Below are 20,994 nucleotides of genomic sequence, written 5' to 3' on the forward strand. Positions count from 1 at the left end.
TCTACTGGACCCTTTTCACATAGACACAATGTTTATTACTGCTCTTTATTTTGCAGTCCAATTATATGTTAATTAATGTCCTTTGTATGTTTAGTTCACAAATAGAGCAACTGATGGAGTGCACTTTATACAATCATAGATGCATAGCCTCTAGTGCAGTGGTCTCCAACCTGTGGACCTTCAGATGTTGCAAAACTTCAACTCCCATCATGCCCGGACAGCCAACGGCTGTCAGGGCATGCTGGGAGTTGTAGTTTTGCAACATCTGGAGGTCCGTAGGTTGAAGACCACTGCTGTAGTGTTATTCAAAGTGTATATATAATTAGGTGTTACTGTTTCACATTTTGTGTAAACTGCGCATTCATAAACATAAAGTGCATAACTTTGCCTTGATGTCAGGACCCTTGTATAATTGCAAAAAGTCCTGTGTATTACATCGGGTCCCTATATTAGCACCAGGTAATATATTCACTGTTCACTTTATTGCAAATGTCCCAACACTGCGCTATTGCATTAGTGCCCGTCACTGGTGGCCCGTGAAGCGATATTAGAAGAATACACGCTACAACGTGATCCCTGATTAATTGAAGCGGATGAAACGCACTTGACATACTTGAAACCAGCTACCACTACCTAGGAAACAGCGAAGTGCAATGGCATAGTGTTATACAATCTGCAGCCAATGCATAACAAAGGAAGCTGTGTATATATGTGGATTAGGAAATGGAGTGACGGGCACTAGTGCAATAGCGCAGTGTTGGGACATTTGCAATAAAGTGAACAGTGAATACATGGTGCTAATATAGGGATCTGATGTAATACACAGGACTTTGTGCAATTATACAAGAAGGGTCCTGACATCAAGGCTAAGTTATGCATCTTATGTTTATGAATGCGCAGTTTACACAAAAAAACAGTGACACCTAATTATATATGCACTTTGAATAACACTAGAGGCTATGCATCTATGATTGTATGAAATGACTCTATTTGTGAACTAAACATACAAAGAACATTAATTCACATACAATTGGACTGCAAAATAAAAATCAGTAATAAACATTCACAGAAGTAACTGCATAATAGCGTGTCTATGTGAAAAGGGTCCAGTAGAGTAAGTGTGAAGTGACACTGTGTATTGTGATCTGACTTTGCCTACATGCTATCTACCTAGCTATCAACTGACCTAGCTAGCTAAAAACCAACCTACATACCTTATAGACACTGATTTGAATAGGGATCTTCCATATGATATAATATACCTTTTATTAAGTTCCATTTAAATATTGACTTACACTACAAAATAAACAGGCTGTCACCTATGGTTTAGCACGCATTTATCATATTGCACTTGAGTATAAGTAGTCTCTCAGGATAAACTCCATACAAAGTGAAAAAACTGTGTATAAAAACACACAAGATATATACACAAAGAATTCCAACGGGAGGTATGGCCCAGTTTTATCTTCTATTCTGTTCTCACTATCGGTCAGAGCTGAGGTTTTTTTTGTTACATGACATACATTCCTTTTATGTATATGGGTCTGAAGAGTGATTTGAATAGGAGTATTTTACTTTAATAAGAAAACATTAAGACCGTCAATATCTAATGGATGCGTGCCAACACCCGGCACACCCCACCGATCAGCTGTTTACTACAGCCGCATATCTGGCATATACACAATAAACAGAGCAGGAAGCAGACATACTCATATACTGTGTAGTGCAGTGTTTCCCAACCTTTTTCGGCTCGGGGCACCCCCTCCGAATTTTTTTTTTCCTGGGGCACCCCTACTAAGGTTGAAAAAATAAATAAAAAAAAAGGGAAAAATCGCCGCAATACACAAAATGCACATTGTCTACTTATCTGTGGGTATGTAGATTAAAGTGCTGCTTTATACAGCAACTCACAAATTACATCTTCTCTAATCAGGGTCGTTCCCTTTTCTCCATCTGGCCCGGCCATCATGACAATTTCTTCCAGCGACAACTCTTCACCATTAAAACTGCAAAATAAACCTATTTGGCTCCGCATATTTTTCCATGGGTGACAGAGGGGTGTAGAGTCGTGTACATGGGTTACAAAGGGGTGCACATGGGTGACAGAGGGGTGTAGGGGGTGACAGGGGTGTACATGGGTGGCAGAGGGGTGTGGAAGAGTTTACATGGGTGGCAGAGGGGTGTGGAAGAGTGTACATGGGTGGCAGAGTGTACATGGGTGATAGATGGGTGTACATGGGTGGCAGAGGGGGGTGACAAAGGGGTGTACATGGGTGACAGATGGGTGTGGAAGGGTGTACATGGGTGACAGAGGGGTGTAGAAGAGTGTACATGGGTGACAGAGGGTTGTAGAGGAGTGTACATGGGTGGCAGAGGGAGTGTAAAAGAGTGTACATGGGTGCCAGGGGAGTGACAGAGAGGTGTAGAGGAGTGTACATGGGTGGCAGGGGGGGTGTAGGGGGTGACAGAGGGATGTAGAGGAGTGTACATCGGTGGCACAGGGGTGTAGAGAAGTGTACATGAGTGGCACAGGGGTGTAGAGGAGTGTACATGGGTGGCAGAGGGGTGTAGAAGAGTTTACATGGGTGACAGAGGGGGTGTACATGGGTGACAGAGGGTTGTAGAGTAGTGTACATGGGTGGCAGAGGGGGTATAGAAGAGTGTACGTGGGTGGCAGGGGTGTGTAGGGGGTGACAGAGGGCTGCAGAGGAGTGTAAATGGGTGGCAGAGGGGTGTAGAGGAGTGTAAATGGGTGGCAGAGGGGTGTAGAGGAGTGTAAATGGGTGGCAGAGGGGTGTAGAGGAGTGTAAATGGGTGGCAGAGGGGTGTAGAGGAGTGTACATGGGTGGCAGAGGGGTGTAGGGGGTGACAGAGGGGTGTACATGGGTGTAGAAGAGTGTACATGGGTGACAGAGGGTTATAGAGGAGTGTACATGGGTGGCAGAGGGAGTGTAGAGGAGTGTACATGGGTGGCAGGGGGGTGTAAGGTTTGACAGAGGGGTGTAGAGGAGTATACGGGGTGACAGAGGGGTGTAGGGGGGTATAGAGGGGTTTACAGTGGTGGCAGAGGGGTGTAGAGGAGTGTACATGGTTGGCAGAGGGAGTGTAGAGGAGTGTACATGGGTGGCAGAAGGGTGTGAACATGGGAGACAGGGGGGTAGACTGGAGGGTTGGTCTGAGGGTTGCCCGGGGGGGGGACGGGGACGTGGGTGACAGAGGGGTGGCCAAGGGGGACATGGATAACGGGGGGATGGACAAGGATGACAATGGGGTTAAATGGGGTGAATAGGGGTGTGGACATGGGTGACAGGAAGTAGATTGGGGAGTAGACTGGGGGGTGAACATGGGTGATGGGAGGTGGACAGGGGAGACGGGGGGTGGACGAGGTGGTGGATGGGGGTGGGGGGGAGGGAGGGAGACGCCGAGAGATGCTGCTTCCCTTACCCCCTGCGGCGCCGTGAGTCACAGGCGCGCAGGATGGGGCGGGAAATTAAAAAATATATATATAATAATTCGAAATTCACGGCATAATCCCGCGGCACCCCGGGCAGTGCCCCCCATTGGGAATCACTGGTGTAGTGTTTGCCCTTGGTTACTGTGGCTTAGCGCTGTCAAACAGCGGATGGGCGGGGCCGGCAGGGGTGCATAGGTTGCCAGGTTAAACCAATTGGTCTGATAGCAGCCGATAGCTTTTTGTGAACCCCATAGGGTCAGTTTGTTCCTGATCCATCCAGCCTGACAATATCATCATTGGGACACTGGTTGTTTAAGAGGCAGCCAGGTCCGGTCTGTTGCTGATTATTGGTAGAAAGGGGGACTACAGGAGACTATATACACATTTACTTCCAATTTCCTTTTAAATTTCAAGGTACAAATTGTATATTACACTGTACTATATTAACACAGTGATTCTGATAACAACAGTCCTCAGGAAAGTATGGAGGGCCTAACTACTATATGGGGGCAGTGGGGAGCCTTATTACTATAGGGGGGCAGTGGGGAGTCTTATTACTTTATGGAGGCAGTGGGGAGCCTAATTACTATACTATACAAGGGTAGTTACATAGTTAGTATGGTTAAAAAAAGAAAGACATACGTCCATCAAGTTCAACCAGGGAATTGAAGGGAAGGGTGTAAGGGGATAAGGGGAAGGGATGTTGTTTTATAATTCTGCATAAGCATTAATGTTATTTTGTTCCAGGAATGTATCTAACCCTGTTTTAAAGCTATTAATTGTTCCTTCTGTGACCAGTTCCTGAGGTAGACTGTTCCATAAATTCACATTTCTTATGGTAAATAAGGCGTGTCGCCCCTTTAGACTAAACCTTTTCTTCTCCAGACGGATGGAGTGCCCCCTCGTCCTCTGAGGGGGTTTAACCTGGAACAGTTTTTCTCCATATTTTTCGTATGGGCCATTTATATACTTATATACATTTATCATATCCCCCCTTAAACGTCTCTTCTCAAGACTGTACAATTGTATCTCCTTTAATCGCTCCTCATAGCTAAGATGTTCCATGCCCCATATTAGTTTAGTTGCACGTCTCTGCACCCTAAGTAAGAGGCCTAATTACTATACAAGGGTAGTATGAGGCCTAACTACTATATGGGGGTAGTGGGGAGCCTTTTTACTATACGGGGGTAGTATGTGGCCTAACTACTATATGGGGGCAGTGGGGAGTCTTATTATTATATGGGGGCAGTGGGGAGTCTTAAGACTCCCCACTGCCCCCATAAAGTACTAAGAATCCCCACTGCCCCCATATAATAATAAGACACCCCACTGCCCCCATATAGTAGTTAGGCCACATGCTCCCCACTACCCCCATAAAGTAATAAGAATCCCCACTGCCCCCATATAGTAATTAGGCCTCATACTACCCTTGTAAAGTAATTAGGCTCCCCACTGCCCCCATAAAGTAATAAGACTCCACACTGCCCCCATAAAGTAATATTACTTTATGGGGGCAGTGGGGAGCCTAATTACTTTACAAGGGTAGTATGAGGCCTAATTACTATATGGGGGCAGTAGGGAGTCTTATTATATGGGGGCAGTGGGGATTCTTATTACTTTATGGGGGCAGTGGGGAGTCTTATTACTTTATGGGGGCAGTGGGGAGCCTAATTACTATACAAGGGTAGTATGAGTCCTAATTACTATACATGGGTAGTATGAGGCCTAATTACTATATGGGGACAGAGTGGGGAGGCCACAGGACTCTAGTTACGCCTCTGGTGTCAGATATTTATAATTTACTACCTGAAAGGCATTCTTAGGGAAGATGGCCATGTGTGCCCTACACTGGAGAAGGGGATACAAGGTTCATATTGTTTTTTTTAATTTATTTTCTTTTTTATTTAGGAATTTAGGAAGCAGGCACAGAGGGGGAGATTTATCAAAACCTGTGTATAGGAAGAGTGGAGCAGTTGCCCACAGCAACCAATCAGATCGCTGCTTTCATGTTTCAGAGGCCTTTCTAAAAATAAAAGAAGCGATCTGATTGGTTGCTATGGGCAACTGCAGCACTCTTCCTCTACACAGGCTTTGATAAATCTCCCCTATAGTCTTTGTTGAATCTTGTGTTGACTAACATAGCTCTTTAGTTGACTATTCTACAAAAACAATGCTGCAACCTATTGATGTGTATTTCCCTGTATATCCTTCAGAAGTGAAAATGGGAGAGTCATAGAAAAAATAAGCAGTCATCGCCTTGGCATCCATGGTTTCTAAGTTGTATTTCTCTTAAGATGATGTAAGAAAAATATGTGTTATGAAGTATCCTGCATATAATACACCCTTCAAAGTGAGGAGGATATTTAGTCTAGAAATCTGCATCATTTTTCTGGACATTCTCATTGTGTACTCTAGTTTTCCAGTGGAAGTCGCGTGGGGAAGCATTTATTTACTGAGAAGGGTTATTTATATTAGAGGTGCCACTAGGGGTTAAGATGTATCCTGGCTCTTGGCCCGCCAACCTCCATCCCACATGTATCCATGGAGAGCACCTAGGCCCACTGCCAGGTACCCACTGAGGAGGAAGACCAACTGGCCCACAGCCCGTATGATTGTTGTAGATAAGGAGCTCAGTGCTGTGTTTCCTTAATCTCTCTAGCTGATGATTTTCAGCATTCTGACAGCTGAGAACTCAGCGTGAGCTTCCTCCACAGCTATCCTGTGTTTGACCTAGGATCAGGCCAAGAGGATGGCCAGCACATGTGGAATGAGCACTATGTGAGACAAAGTGTAACCCTTAAAGGGGTACTCTGCCTGTAGACATCTTATCCCCTATCCAAAGGATAGGAGATAAGATGTCTGATCATGGAGGTCCCGCTGCTGGGGACCCCTGCAATCTCTCTGCTGCACCCGGCATTGAGGGGCCGTAGCCGTGACATCACAAGCCTCCGCCCCGCATCGTACCAGTCATCCGGCACGGAACGAAGTTCCCTCCATGCACCAGATGACTAGGGTGCCGCAGCCGAGATATGGGGACCCCGCGATCAAACATCTTATCCTCTATACTTTGGATAGGGGAAAAGATGTCTAGGGGCGGAGTACCCCTTTAATGGGAAGATCTTGTTAGACTGCACTTGATTGCTCCTTCAGACACAAGATCCTGCCCTGGAATATATGTGTAATGGGCAGCGGATGTGGACATGCTGTGCCAAGGGCATTGTCTAAGTTTCACCCTTTAAGTCTCTTCAAGATGGGCCTGGCTTTGCAGCAGTGGATTACCAAGTGGCTGCTGGCAACAGATGTTAAGCAGAGACAAATGTGGGTACTAAAAGAGGTTTGGGGCAAGCAGACTGGTGTACAGGCAGACAGGTTATGGTAGGCAGCAGCGGTGCAGACACTGACCTCATGCCAATTTGGCCGTATTGTTGGGTCTGCCTACAGCTGTATATAGTGAAGTGGCAAATCTACTCTCTGCAAGAATCTCCCGTATGTTGGAAGTTTATGCCCCGGCAAAGAAGGCTTCGATATCTTGACAGGACCCTACCTACCAGGATTCATCTACCTGTCTTACAAGTAAGTATAAATCTGTTTGTAAAAGCACCACAAATCCCAGCAAGGCAACAGGGCTCCAAAGGGGTTACACTTCACTCTTACACCCAAAGCCATCTGTCTGTTTAACATCATCTGCACCAGCTCAGTAAAGACAGTTATCCGTAATCTGTCGGTGTGTTCATATACTCCCCGGGTCTGGCCCAGCAGAAGCTGTCTCCAAACGTGGACCTTATATAGGATAACGGTGCCCTGGCATCACAAAGTGATCAGGTATTTCCACTAACACCCCGTGTGTCCCCCAAAGCTACGCCACTATACCTAAAAGTGGCCCTGTGTATACCTCTTTATGTCAACTGTATTCTTCAAAGGTCAAAAGATAGTTCAGTAAAACCTGTACTGTGCGACAACTTGTAGTCCCTGAAGGTGGGTGTTCTGCGTCCAAACGGCTACTGTAGATTCTAGAGTAGATCTAGATTCCAAATTCCAAGAAGAGGGAAGCAGCACTCCAAATAAAAGAAACAGGTGGCTTTATTCACCTAATGAGACCTTTCTCAAGCAATCACTTCCTTTTTATAGGGCATTCACCGGTAACATCTTCAGATAGATAAATTTACATATTGTATACATAAACATATCTAATTCAGTCATCATGATGTCATAGCCCCACCCCTAATTACATCAGGGGGCGTGATGTCATGAGGGGCCAGGGTTATGACGTCACGAGCTCCCGGCGCCGGCTCCAGTGTTCGGAACAGTTTGTTCCAGACGGTGAGCAGCGGAGTACCCCTTTAACCAATGGGTATAAATGGCCTCCCCATGACAGCACTGTGCAAATTCCCCTGCAGATGGCGCTATGCACTACCCATCTACAGGAAAATTACCAGTGACCACACAGATATAATTGAGACATGGGACCACTACCAGTATGTCAACAAGTGTCATATATTTTGGCTTTGTTAGACGACAGCGGCCACCTGGTCTCATTTACCGCGAGATTTGGCCATAACCTTTAGATTGTTTTGGAACTTTCTCATAATCGGCATTTTGTTATTGTAGAAATGGGAATATGCTGGAATTGATGTCAGCATATTCCAGATTACACAATTTAATGTTTTTTTTAAAGTAATCTCTGAATGAGCAGTTTAAACTTCATATAGAGATGACTTGTCCGAGACAAAATGGAGTCTTACCTGTTGGACTTAGCCCAATATCTCCGACAATGCTGAGAGTGGACAGGGATCAAACAAGCTCTGAGGTTACACAGTCGCTCTGAAATGGGCTGACTGGGTGGGACAAGTCATCTCAATATCTAACAGTTTAATATTAGTAACTGAGTCCTAAGTACTTTATCTCTTTACAAAAACACACATAAGTCAACAGAGGTTACCGAGTGGCCCAGGAGGTGTCACTTGGGTGACAGTATATCTCTGATAGATGCCAAGCTTTTGAAGATCAAAGCTTAAAACAAACTTCATGCCAGGAGTGACTTGACCGAACCTCCATTCCCACATGTGGGTGCGGTGTGGTGGTTGCAGGGTGCCGAGACACTATGAAGCTGGTGGGTTTTCTTAACCTGAGGTGAAGGGTGAGCTGGTGGAAAGAGCACGAGTATACGGATGCCCAGAACTGCCATATAAAGTCTATTGTCCTATAATGTAATTTTTATACATTTGGCTTGTATAATGTATATGTGATGGCAGATACATTAGGAGAGCTGAACCCCAATTCACACTGCACCTTTCGTATACACGTAGAAATAGTCTTGACGGATATACCAACTAAACCTATCAAAGGGGTACTCCGCCCTTAGACATCTCATCCCCTATCCAAAGATCTCGACTGCAGTACCCCAGACATCCGGTGCACGGAGCAAACTTCGGCAACGCCCCTCAATGCAAGTTTATGGGAGGGGGCATGACGGCAGACTTGCATTGAGGGGGCGTGGCTGTGATGTCATAAGCAGGGTGTGTCCGTGGCGTCACGAGCCTCCGGCGCTGCACCCGTCGCTCTAAACGAACGCCGGGTGCAGCAGGAAGATGACCCAATGGTCGCCAGTGGCGGGACCCCCACGATCAGACATCTTATTCCCTCTCCTTTAGATAGGGGTGGAGTACCCCTAATGTCAGGTCCTCCTAATGTCAGGTGAGAATATTGCTACCCATTATGATATAGAACCATTCAGCAAAAATGGAGAGAACTCGTAGATAAGTTTGGTTGTTACCCCTGGAGATTTTCCCGGTTTACACAGTAAATATGTGCATCGAGCAGGAAGAGATAATAAATAATCGATAATAAATAAATTGAGTTAGCTCTGAATATTCCCCCAAAATTCTGATTTGTCTGAGTTTTATAGGATTCCTTTAGACAAATGGCATACAGGAGCAGGGACTATTGTCAAAGGGAGGAGTCCCTGCTACTGTTCACTGAGCAGAGAGTCACAAAGATCCCATTAACTTTATTGAACTGACTGACGCTTTTTTATTCTGCGCAGGTGCCTGCCTCACTATAAACCTATTAGAGGAGGGGGGGGGGGGGGGTGTGTCACCATACTTGTGTGAACTTGCCTTATGGATATTTTTCACCCTTTAGAGACACCATTAAAAGAACATGAAGGTTCTGCTAAAACCATCACCACATCTGTCATGGTCATATAGCAGCCTAGCCACCCAGTGGAGGTGAGCTGCTATACAATACATAACCTGAAGTCAAGTGTGGTGCTGTTTTTTTTAGAAGAAAGCAGCCATGATTTCCTAATCCAGTATAAGCCTTTTAAGTTGGCCATGTACATTGGACCTCTTGGATCCTGATAAGGAAGGGTATGTTTCACACAGGGTACATAGCTAGGGTTGCCACCTGTATTTTGGCCACCCTGCCAGTATTTTTTATATCAAAAATACCTACCATTGCAGGTATTTATCCAACCAATCCTCCAACTCCCTGAATGTTACACCATATACTATACTAGTGTTTCCCAAACAGAGCAACTCCAGCTGTTGCAAAACTACAACTCCCAACATGCCCGGACAGCCAACGGCTGTCCGGGCATGCTGGGAGTTGTAGTTTTGCAAGAGCTTGAGGCACCCCCTGTTGGAAAATACTGACCTATACTATATACTACTATATAATATGTAATCCAACATGCTAGGAGTTGTAGTTTTTGTTTGGACCAGCTGTTGAGCCACAGGCTGTATCAGGGCATTCTGGGAGTTGTAGTTTTGCAACAGCTGGAGGCAACCCTGTTTGGGAAATACTGACCTATACTATATACTACTATATAATGCAACATGCTGGGAGTTGTAGTTTTCATTTGGGGCAGCTGTTGAGCCACAGGCTGTATCAGGGCATGCTGGGAGTTGTAGTTTTGCAACAGTTGGAGGCACCCTGGTTGGGAAACACTGACTTTTAGTATTTAAATTTGTTTTTACCTACTCTAGCCAGCCCCCGCCTGCAGCAAGAAGCGCGATTCAATTGCTTTTGCGATATATTGTGCAGCCCTAACTCACACCTATTTAACATACACAGACACCATTCATACAATCACCCCCCTCCTCCATCCATCGTCTGTCTTCTTCCCCTCCCCAGTCCACTCACATTCCTGAACTAGGAAAAGTAACAAGGTTGGGGTAATCAGGTAAAGGCAGCAATAACAGCAAAGTGTGCAACAGGGGCTGGAACAGGACACAACAGGGTCTGGAAACATATGTGCGTGCCTACGCGGGACATGTCTGCCTCCATCAGCCACTGCACCTGCCATAGTCCCTTCCCTCCGAGCGGCCGAAGAAGAGGCAGAGCGGCCAGAGCTGCAAACTTAAATTAGTAAATAAATAAAATAAGCTGAAAAAACTATTGCAATGAGGTAGGCTGACAGCCCACTGGACTGCCTGCTGTGCCCGATGGTCAATCCGGCCCTGAGTAATTTGAAATGATTTGTGCATGTTTCCCAGCCTGCATTGCATTACATTGTATGCATATTTATGATGATGATTGGTTGTTAATAAAGTTTTTACAATACAAAAAAAAAAGAAAAACTTGTTTGTGCACCTGCACTGGCTCGTGAGGTCATCGACCAACTGCCATGATGGAGGACACAACAACAACTCCTCTGATGTCCTGTGTTTTCCCTATTTTTAGGGATTCTTGTTTGGATTTCATGTAATTTTTCTCTTTCAGACGTCTGACTGACAACACAGATCTCCTGTATTCCCTGAACTATCTACAGTAAGTGCTGCTGCACCCAATACACACAGGACAATACATCCACATTGTACAGTGAAGGACAGATGGGGGTGCTGTTCATGATAAGGTGCCATATAATTTAGTGACTGCTATAAAACCAATCTGTACATCACATAGATAACATTTGTAATGGCGTCGATGGGGATGTTAAATGAGGTTAAACTGTCATCCTCAAGAAACAGCAGCCAGTAAATTGTACTGTTATATAGCCGCCATTGAGTGAATGGATTGGGCTCTAATCTGCCCCATAGAGAAATATGAACGGCGTTTGCAGGCTGTATAATGAATACTTATCCAAACATGTAGAAAAAGAGTGGTGCAGTTACCATAGCAACCAGATTGCTTCAAGTTTCAAAGGCCTCTTTTTTTTTTAGATGAAACAATTTGATTGGTTGCTATGGTAAGCTGACCCACTCTATCTCTACAGGGGTAAGGATAAATCTCCAATTCCAATATATGTAAAAAAAAAAAGTCAATTTATAGGCATTATAAGGTCGGTCCTCAGGCCACATTTAAGAAGCTGGAGGGGGTCTCGGCCGCTCCAACCCAAGAGGACTCGGCCACTTTTAAGAATGGTTGACCCCCTCCCCTTATTAACAGGGGCCAAGACCTCTTGGTTTGCAGAGGTGGAGACGCCCTCCCCAAGAATGGGAGGGGGTCTTGGCCGCTCCAACCCAAGAGGTCTCGGTCACTTTTAAGAAGGGGAGGGTATCTCGACCGATGCAACCCAAGAGGTCTCGGCTGCTTTTAAGAAGGGGAGGGGGTCTCGGCCGCCGCGACCCAAGAGGTCTCGGCCGCTTTTAAGAAGGGGAGGGGTTCTCGGCCGTTGCGACCCAAGAGGTATTGGCCTGCTTTTAAGAAGGGGTGGGGATCTCGGCCGCTGTGACCCAAGAGGTCTCGGACGCTTTTAAGAAGGGTAGGGGTTCTCGGCCGCTGCGACCCAAGAGGTCTCAGACACTATTAAGAAGGGGAGGGGTTCTCGGCCGCTGCGACCCAAGAGGTCTCGGACGCTTTTAAGAAGGGGAGGGGGTCTCGGCCGCTGCGACCCAAGAGGTCTCGGCTGCTTTTAAGAAGGGGAGGGGCTCTCAGCCTCTGCGACCCAAGAGGTCTCGGCCGCTTTTAAGTAGGGGAGGGGGTCTCGGCCGCTGTGACCCAAAAGGTCTCGGCCGCTTTTAAGTAGGGGAGAGGGTCTCGGCCGCTGCGACCCAAGAGGTCTCGGACGCTTTTAAGAAGGGAAGGGGGTCTCGGCCGCTGCGACCAAAGAGGTCTCGGCCACTTTTAAGAAGGGGAGGGGTTCTCGGCCGCTGCGACCAAAGAGGTCTCGGCCGCTTTTAAGAAGGGGAGGGGGACTCGGCCGCTTTTAAGAATGGTTGACCCCCTTCCCTACTTAACAGGGGCCGAGACCTCTTGGTTTGCAGCGGTGGAGACGCCCTCCACATGAAGGAGAGAGGGTCTCGGCCGCTGCAACCCAATAGGTCTCGTCCGCTTTTAAGTAGGGGAGAGGGTCTCGGCCGCTACGACCCAAGAGGTCTCGGCCTCTTTTAAGAAGGAGAGGGGTTCTCGGCCGCTGCGACCCAAGAGGTCTCGGCCGCTTTTAAGAAGAGGAGGGGTTCTCGGCCGCTGCGACCCAAGAGGTCTTGGCCGCTTTTATGAATGGTTCACCCCCTCCCCTTCTTAGCAGGGGACGAGAACTCTTGGTTTTAAGCGGTCTAGACGCCCTCACCATGAAAGGGAGGGGGTCTCGGCTGCTGCGACCCAAGAGGTCTCGGCCGCTTTTAAGAAGGGGAGGGGGACTCGGCCGCTTTTAAGAAGGGGAGGGGTTCTCGGCCGCTGCGACCAAGGAGGTCTCGGCCGCTTTTAAGAATGATTGACCCCCTCCCCTTCTTAACAGGAATCGAGACCTCTTGGTTTGCAGCGGTGGAGACAAACTCCCCATGAAGTGGGAGGGGGTCTTGGCCGTTCCGACCCAAGAGGTCTCGGCCACTTTTAAGAAGGGGAGGGGGTCTTGGCCGATGCGACCCAAGAGGTCTCGGCCGCTTTTAAGAAGGGGAGGGGGTCTCGGCCGCTGCGACCCAAGAGGTCTCGGCCGCTTTTAAGAAGTGGAGGGGCTCTCGGCCGCTGTGACCCAAGAGGTCTCGGCCGCTTTTAAGAAGGGGAGGGGCTCTCGGCCGCTGCGACTCCAGAGGTCTCGTCCGCTTTTAAGAAGAGGAGGGGTTCTCGGCCGCTGCAACCCAAGAGGTCTTGGCCGCTTTTATGAATGGTTCACCCCCTCCCCTTCTTAGCAGGGGCCGAGATCTCTTGGTTTTAAGCGGTCTAGACGCCCTCACCATGAAAGGGAGGGGGTCTCGGCTGCTGCGACCCAAGAGGTCTCGGCCGCTTTTAAGAAGGGGAGGGGGACTCGGCCGCTTTTAAGAAGGGGAGGGGTTCTCGGCCGCTGCGACCAAGGAGGTCTCGGCCGCTTTTAAGAATGGTTGACCCCCTCCCCTTCTTAACAGGAATCGAGACCTCTTGGTTTGCAGCGGTGGAGACAAACTCCCCATGAAGTGGGAGGGGGTCTTGGCCGTTCCGACCCAAGAGGTCTCGGCCACTTTTAAGAAGGGGAGGGGCTCTTGGCCGATGCGACCCAAGAGGTCTCGGCCGCTTTTAAGAAGGGGAGGGGGTCTCGGCCGCTGCGACCCAAGAGGTCTCGGCCGCTTTTAAGAAGTGGAGGGGCTCTCGGCCGCTGTGACCCAAGAGGTCTCGGACGCTTTTAAGAAGGGGAGGGGCTCTCGGCCGCTGCGACTCCAGAGGTCTCGTCCGCTTTTAAGAAGGGGAGGGGCTCTTGGCCGCTGCGACCCAAGAGGTCTCGGCCGCTTTTAAGAAGGGGAGGGGGTCTCGGCCGCTGCGACCCAAGAGGTCTCGGCCGCTTTTAAGAAGGGGAGGGGCTCTCGGCCGCTGCGACCCAAGAGGTCTCGGCCGCTTTTAAGAAGGGGAGGGGCTCTCAGCCGCTGCGACTCCAGAGGTCTCGTCCGCTTTTAAGAAGGGGAGGGGCTCTAGGCCGCTGCAACCCAAGAGGTCTCGGCCGCTTTTAAGAAGGGGAAGGGGGTCTCGGCTGCTGCGACCCAAGAGGTCTCGGCCGCTTTTAAGAAGGGGAGGGGCTCTCGGCCGCTGCGACCCAAGAGGTCTCGGCCGCTTTTAAGAAGGGGAGGGGCTCTTGGCCGCTGCGACTCCAGAGGTATCGTCCGCTTTTAAGAAGGGGAGGGGGCTCTTGGCCGCTGCGACCCAAGAGGTCTCGGCCGCTTTTAAGAAGGGGAGGGGCTCTCGGCCGCTGCGACCCAAGAGGTCTCGGCAGCTTTTAAGAATGGTTGACCCCCTCCCCTTCTTAACAGGGGTTGAGACCTCTTGGTTTGCAGCGGTCTAGACACCCTCACCATGAAGGGGAGGGGGTCTCGGTCGCTGCGACCCAAGAGGTCTCGGCAGCTTTTAAGAATGGTTGACCCCCTCCCCTTCTTAACTGGGGTTGAGACCTCTTGGTTTGCAGCGGTGGAGACAAACTCCTCATGAAGTGGGAGGGGGTCTTGGCCGTTCCGACCCAAGAGGTCTCGGCCGCTTTTAAGAAGGGGAGGGGGTCACGGCCGCTGCGACCCAGGAGGTCTCGGCCGCTTTTAAGAAGGGGAGGGGCTCTCGGCCACTGCGACCCAAGAGGTCTCGGCCGCTTTTAAGAAGGGGAGGGGCTCTCTGCCGCTGCGATCCAAGAGGTCTCGGCTGCTTTTAGGAATGGTTGACCCTCTCCCCTTCTCAACAGGGGCCGAGACCTCTTGGTTTGCAGCGGTGGAGACGCCCTCCCCATGAAGCAGGAGGGAGTCTCGGCCGCTCCGACCCAAGAGGTCTCGGCCACTTTTAAGAAGGGGGTCTCGGCCGCTGCGATCCAAGAGGTCTCGGCCGCATTTAAGATGGGGAGGGGATCACGGCCGCTGCGACCCAAGAGGTCTCAGCCACTTTTAAGAATGGTTGACCCCCTCCCCTTCTTAACAGGGGCCGAGACCTCTTGGTTTGCAGTGGTGGAAAGGCCCTCCCCAAGAAGGGGAGGGGGTCTCGGCTGCTCCGACCCAAGAGGTCTCAACCACTTTTTAGAAGGGGAGGGGGTCTCAGCCGCTGCGACCCAAGAGGTCTCGGCCGCATTTAAGATGGGGAGAGGGTCTCGGCCGCTGCGAACCAAGAGGTCTCGGATGCTTTTTAGTAGGGGAGGGTTTCTCGGCCGCTGCGACCCATGAGGTTTCGGCCGCATTTAAGAAGGGGAGGGGGTCTCCGCCGCTGCGACCAAAGAGGTCTCGGACGCTTTTAAGAAGGGGAGGGGTTCTCGGCCGCTGAGACCCAAGAGGTCTTTGCAGCTTTTAAGAATGGTTGACCCCCTCCCCTACTTAACAGGGGCCGAGACCTCTTGGTTTGCAGCTGTGGGAGACGCCCTCCCCATGAAGGGGAGGGGGTCTCGGCCGCTGCGACCCAAGAGGTCTCGGCCGCATTTAAGATGAGGAGAGGGTCTCGGCCGATGCGACCCAAGAGGTCTCGGCCGCATTTAAGAAGGGGAGAGGGTCTCGGCCGCTGCGACCCAAGAGGTCTCGGCCGCTTTTATGAAGGGGAGGAGTTCTCGGCCGCTGCGACCCAAGAGGTCTCGGCCGCTTTTAAGAATGGTTGACCTCCTCGCCTTCTTAACAGGGGTTGAGACCTTTTGGTTTGCAGCGGTGGAGACAAACTCCCCATGAAGTGGGAGGGGGTCTTGGCCGCTCCGACCCAAGAGGTCTCGGCCACTTTTAAGAAGAGGAGGGGGTCTTGGCCGCTGCGACCCAAGAGGTCTCGGCCGTTTTTAAGAAGGGGCTCTTGGCCACTGCGACCCAAGAGGTCTCGGCCGCTTTTAAGAAGGGGAGGGGCTCTCGGCCGCTGCGACCCAAGAGGTCTCGGCCACTTTCATGAATGGTTCACCCCCTCCCCTTCTTAACAGGGGCCGAGACCTCTTGGTTTGCAGCGGTCTAGACACCCTCACCATGAAGGGGAGGGGGTCTCGGCCGCTGCGACCCAAGAGGTCTCGGCAGCTTTTAAGAATGGTTGACCCCCTCCCCTTCTTAACTGGGGTTAAGACCTCTTGGTTTGCAGCGGTGGAGACAAACTCCTCATGAAGTGGGAGGGGGTCTTGGCCGTTCCGACCCAAGAGGTCTCGGCCACTTTTAAGAAGGGGAGGGGGTCTTGGCCACTGCGACCCAAGAGGTCTCGGCCGCTTTTAAGAAGGGGAGGGGGTCTCGGCCGCTGCGACCCAAGACGTCTCGTCCGCTTTTAAGAAGGGGAAGGGCTCTCGGCCGCTGCGACCCAGGAGGTCTCGGCCGCTTTTAAGAAGGGGAGGGGCTCTCGGCCACTGCGACCCAAGAGGTCTCGGCCGCTTTTAAGAAGGGGAGGGGCTCTCTGCCGCTGCGATCCAAGAGGTCTCGGCTGCTTTTAGGAATGGTTGACCCTCTCCCCTTCTCAACAGGGGCCGAGACCTCTTGGTTTGCAGCGGTGGAGACGCCCTCCCCATGAAGCAGGAGGGAGTCTCGGCCGCTCCGACCCAAGAGGTCTCGGCCACTTTTAAGAAGGGGGTCTCGGCCGCTGCGATCCAAAAGGTCTCGGCCGCATTTAAGATGGGGAGGGGATCACGGCCGCTGCGACCCAAGAGGTCTCAGCCACTTTTAAGAATGGTTGACCCCCTCCCCTTCTTAACAGGGGCCGAGACCTCTTGGTTTGCAGTGGTGGAGAGGCCCTCCCCAAGAAGGGGAGGGGGTCTCGGCTGCTCCGACCCAAGAGGTCTCAACCACTTTTTAGAAGGGGAGGGGGTCTCGGCCGCTGCGACCCAAGAGGTCTCGGCTGCATTTAAGAAGGGGAGAGGGTCTCGGCCGCTGCGAACCAAGAGGTCTCGGCCGCTTTTTAGTAGGGGAGGGTTTCTCGGCCGCTGCGACCCATGAGGTTTCGGCCGCATTTAAGAAGGGGAGGGGGTCTCCGCCGCTGCGACCAAAGAGGTCTCGACGCTTTTAAGAAGGGGAGGGGTTCTCGGCCGCTGAGACCCAAGAGGTCTTTGCAGCTTTTAAGAATGGTTGACCCCCTCCCCTACTTAACAGGGGCCGAGACCTCTTGGTTTGCAGCTGTGGAGACGCCCTCCCCATGAAGGGGAGGGGGTCTCGGCCGCTGCGACCCAAGAGGTCTCGGCCGCATTTAAGATGGGGAGAGGGTCTCGGCCGATGCGACCCAAGAGGTCTCGGCCGCTTTTAAGAAGGGGAGGGGGTCTCAGCCGCTGCGACCAAAGAGGTCTCGGCCGCATTTAAGAAGGGGAGAGGGTCTCGGCCGCTGCGACCCAAGAGGTCTCGGCCGCTTTTATGAATGGGAGGGGTTCTCGGCCGCTGCAACCCAAGAGGTCTCGGCGCTTTTAAGAATGGTTGACCTCCCCGCCTTCTTAACAGGGGTTGAGACCTTTTAGTTTGCAGCGGTGGAGACAAACTCCCCATGAAGTGGGAGGGGGTCTTGGCCGCTCCGACCCAAGAGGTCTCGGCCACTTTTAAGAAGGGGAGGGGCTCTCGGCCGCTGCGACCCCAGAGGTCTCGGCCGCTTTTAAGAAGGGGAGGGGCTGTTGGCCGCTGCGACCCCAGAGGTCTCGGCCGCTTTTAAGAAGGGGAGGGGCTCTCGGCCGCTGCGACCCAAGAGGTCTCGGCCGCTTTTAAGAAGAGTAGGGGGACTCGGCCGCTGCGACCCAAGAGGTCTCGGCTGCTTTTAAGAATGGTTGACCCCCTCCCCTTCTTAACAGGGGCCGAGACCTCTTGGTTTGCAGCGGTGGAGACGCCCTCCCCATGATGCGGGATAGGGTCACGGCCGCTCCGACCCAAGAGGTCTCAGCCACTTATAAGAAGGGGAGGGGGTCTCAACCGCTGCGACCTAAAAGGTCTAGTCCACTTTTAAGTAGGGGAGAGGGTCTTGGCCGCTGCGACCCAAGAGGCCTTGGCCGCTTTTAAGTAGGGGAGAGGGTCTCGGCCGCTGCGACCCAAGAGGTCTCGGCCACTTTAAAGAAGGGGAGGGGGTCTCGGCTGCTGCGACCCAAGAGGTCTTGGCCGCTTTTAAGAATGGTTGACCCCCTGCCCTTCTTAACAGGAGATGAGACCTCTTGGTTTGCAGCGGTGGAGAGGCCCTCCCCAAGAAGGGGAGGGGGTCTCGGCTGCTCTGACCCAAGAGGTCTCGGTCGCATTTAAGATGGGGAGAGGGTCTCGGCCGCTGCGAACCAAGAGGTCTCGGCCGCCTTTAAGAAGGGAAGGGGGTCTCTGCCGCTGCGACCAAAGAGGTCTTGGCGGCTTTTAAGAAGGGGAGAGGGTCTCAGCCGCTGCGACCCAAGAGGTCTCGGCAGCTTTTAAGAATGGTTGACCCCCTCCCCTTCTTAACAGGGGCCAAGACCTCTTGGTTTGCAGCGGTGGAGACGTCCTCCCCATGTAGTGGAAGAGGGTCTCGGCCGCTCCGACCCAAGAGGTCTCGTCCACTTTTAAGAAGGGGAGGGGGTTTCGACCGCTGCGACCCAAGAGGTCTCGGACGCTTTTAAGAAGGGGAGGGGGACTCGGCCGCTTTTAAGAAGGGGAGGGGTTCTCGGCCACTGCGACCAAAGAGGTCTCGGCCGCTTTTAAGACTGGTCCCTTCTTAACAGGGACCGAGACCTCTTGGTTTGCAGCGGTCTAGACACCCTCACCATGAAGGGGAGGGGGTCTCGGCCGCTGCGACCCAAGAGCTCTCAGCAGCTTTTAAGAAGGGGAGGGGGGTCTTGGCCGCTGCGACCCAAGAAGTCTCGGACACTTTTAAGAAGGGGAGGGGGTCTTGGCCGCTGCGACCCAAGAGGTCTCGGCCGCTTTTAAGAAGGGGAGGGGGTCTCGGCCGCTGCGACCCAAGAGGTCTCGGCCGCTTTTAAGAAGGGGAGGGGCTCTCGGCCGCTGCGACCCAAGAGGTCTTGGCCGCTTTTAAGAAGGGGAGGGTCTCTTGGCCGCTGCGACCCAAGAGGTCTCGGCCGCATTTAAGAAGGGGAGAGGGTCTCGGCCGCTGCGAACCAAGAGGTCTCGGCCGCTTTTTAGTAGGGGAGGGTTTCTCGGCCGCTGCGACCCATGAGGTTTCGGCCGCATTTAAGAAGGGGAGGGGGTCTCCGCCGCTGCGACCAAAGAGGTCTCGGACGCTTTTAAGAAGGGGAGGGGTTCTCGGCCGCTGAGACCCAAGAGGTCTTTGCAGCTTTTAAGAATGGTTGACCCCCTCCCCTACTTAACAGGGGCCGAGACCTCTTGGTTTGCAGCTGTGGAGACGCCCTCCCCATGAAGGGGAGGGGGTCTCGGCCGCTGCGACCCAAGAGGTCTCGGCCGCATTTAAGATGGGGAGAGGGTCTCGGCCGATGCGACCCAAGAGGTCTCGGCCACTTTTAAGAAGGGGAGGGGGTCTCAGCCGCTGCGACCAAAGAGGTCTCGGCCGCTTTTAAGAATGGTTGACCTCCTCGCCTTCTTAACAGGGGTTGAGACCTTTTAGTTTGCAGCGGTGGAGACAAACTCCCCATGAAGTGGGAGGGGGTCTTGGCCGCTCCGACCCAAGAGGTCTCGGCCACTTTTAAGAAGGGGAGGGGCTCTCGGCCGCTGCGACCCCAGAGGTCTCGGCCGCTTTTAAGAAGGGGAGGGGCTGTTGGCCGCTGCGACCCCAGAGGTCTCGGCCGCTTTTAAGAAGGGGAGGGGCTCTCGGCCGCTGCGACCCAAGAGGTCTCGGCCGCTTTTAAGAAGAGTAGGGGGACTCGGCCGCTGCGACCCAAGAGGTCTCGGCTGCTTTTAAGAATGGTTGACCCCCCTCCCCTTCTTAACAGGGGCCGAGACCTCTTGGTTTGCAGCGGTGGAGACGCCCTCCCCATGATGCGGGATAGGGTCACGGCCGCTCCGACCCAAGAGGTCTCAGCCACTTATAAGAAGGGGAGGGGGTCTCAACCGCTGCGACCTAAAAGGTCTAGTCCACTTTTAAGTAGGGGAGAGGGTCTTGGCCGCTGCGACCCAAGAGGCCTTGGCCGCTTTTAAGTAGGGGAGAGGGTCTCGGCCGCTGCGACCCAAGAGGTCTCGGCCACTTTAAAGAAGGGGAGGGGGTCTCGGCTGCTGCGACCCAAGAGGTCTTGGCCGCTTTTAAGAATGGTTGACCCCCTGCCCTTCTTAACAGGAGATGAGACCTCTTGGTTTGCAGCGGTGGAGAGGCCCTCCCCAAGAAGGGGAGGGGGTCTCGGCTGCTCTGACCCAAGAGGTCTCGGTCGCATTTAAGATGGGGAGAGGGTCTCGGCCGCTGCGAACCAAGAGGTCTCGGCCGCCTTTAAGAAGGGAAGGGGGTCCCTGCCGCTGCGACCAAAGAGGTCTTGGCGGCTTTTAAGAAGGGGAGAGGGTCTCAGCCGCTGCGACCCAAGAGGTCTCGGCTGCTTTTATGAAGGGGAGGGGTTCTCGGCCGCTGCGACCCAAGAGGTCTCGGCAGCTTTTAAGAATGGTTGACCCCCTCCCCTTCTTAACAGGGGCCAAGACCTCTTGGTTTGCAGCGGTGGAGACGTCCTCCCCATGTAGTGGGAGAGGGTCTCGGCCGCTCCGACCCAAGAGGTCTCGTCCACTTTTAAGAAGGGGAGGGGGTTTCGACCGCTGCGACCCAAGAGGTCTCGGACGCTTTTAAGAAGGGGAGGGGGACTCGGCCGCTTTTAAGAAGGGGAGGGGTTCTCGGCCACT

The sequence above is a fragment of the Hyla sarda genome, chromosome 13 (genome assembly GCF_029499605.1).
Source record: "Hyla sarda isolate aHylSar1 chromosome 13, aHylSar1.hap1, whole genome shotgun sequence".
Taxonomy (NCBI): domain Eukaryota; kingdom Metazoa; phylum Chordata; class Amphibia; order Anura; family Hylidae; genus Hyla; species Hyla sarda.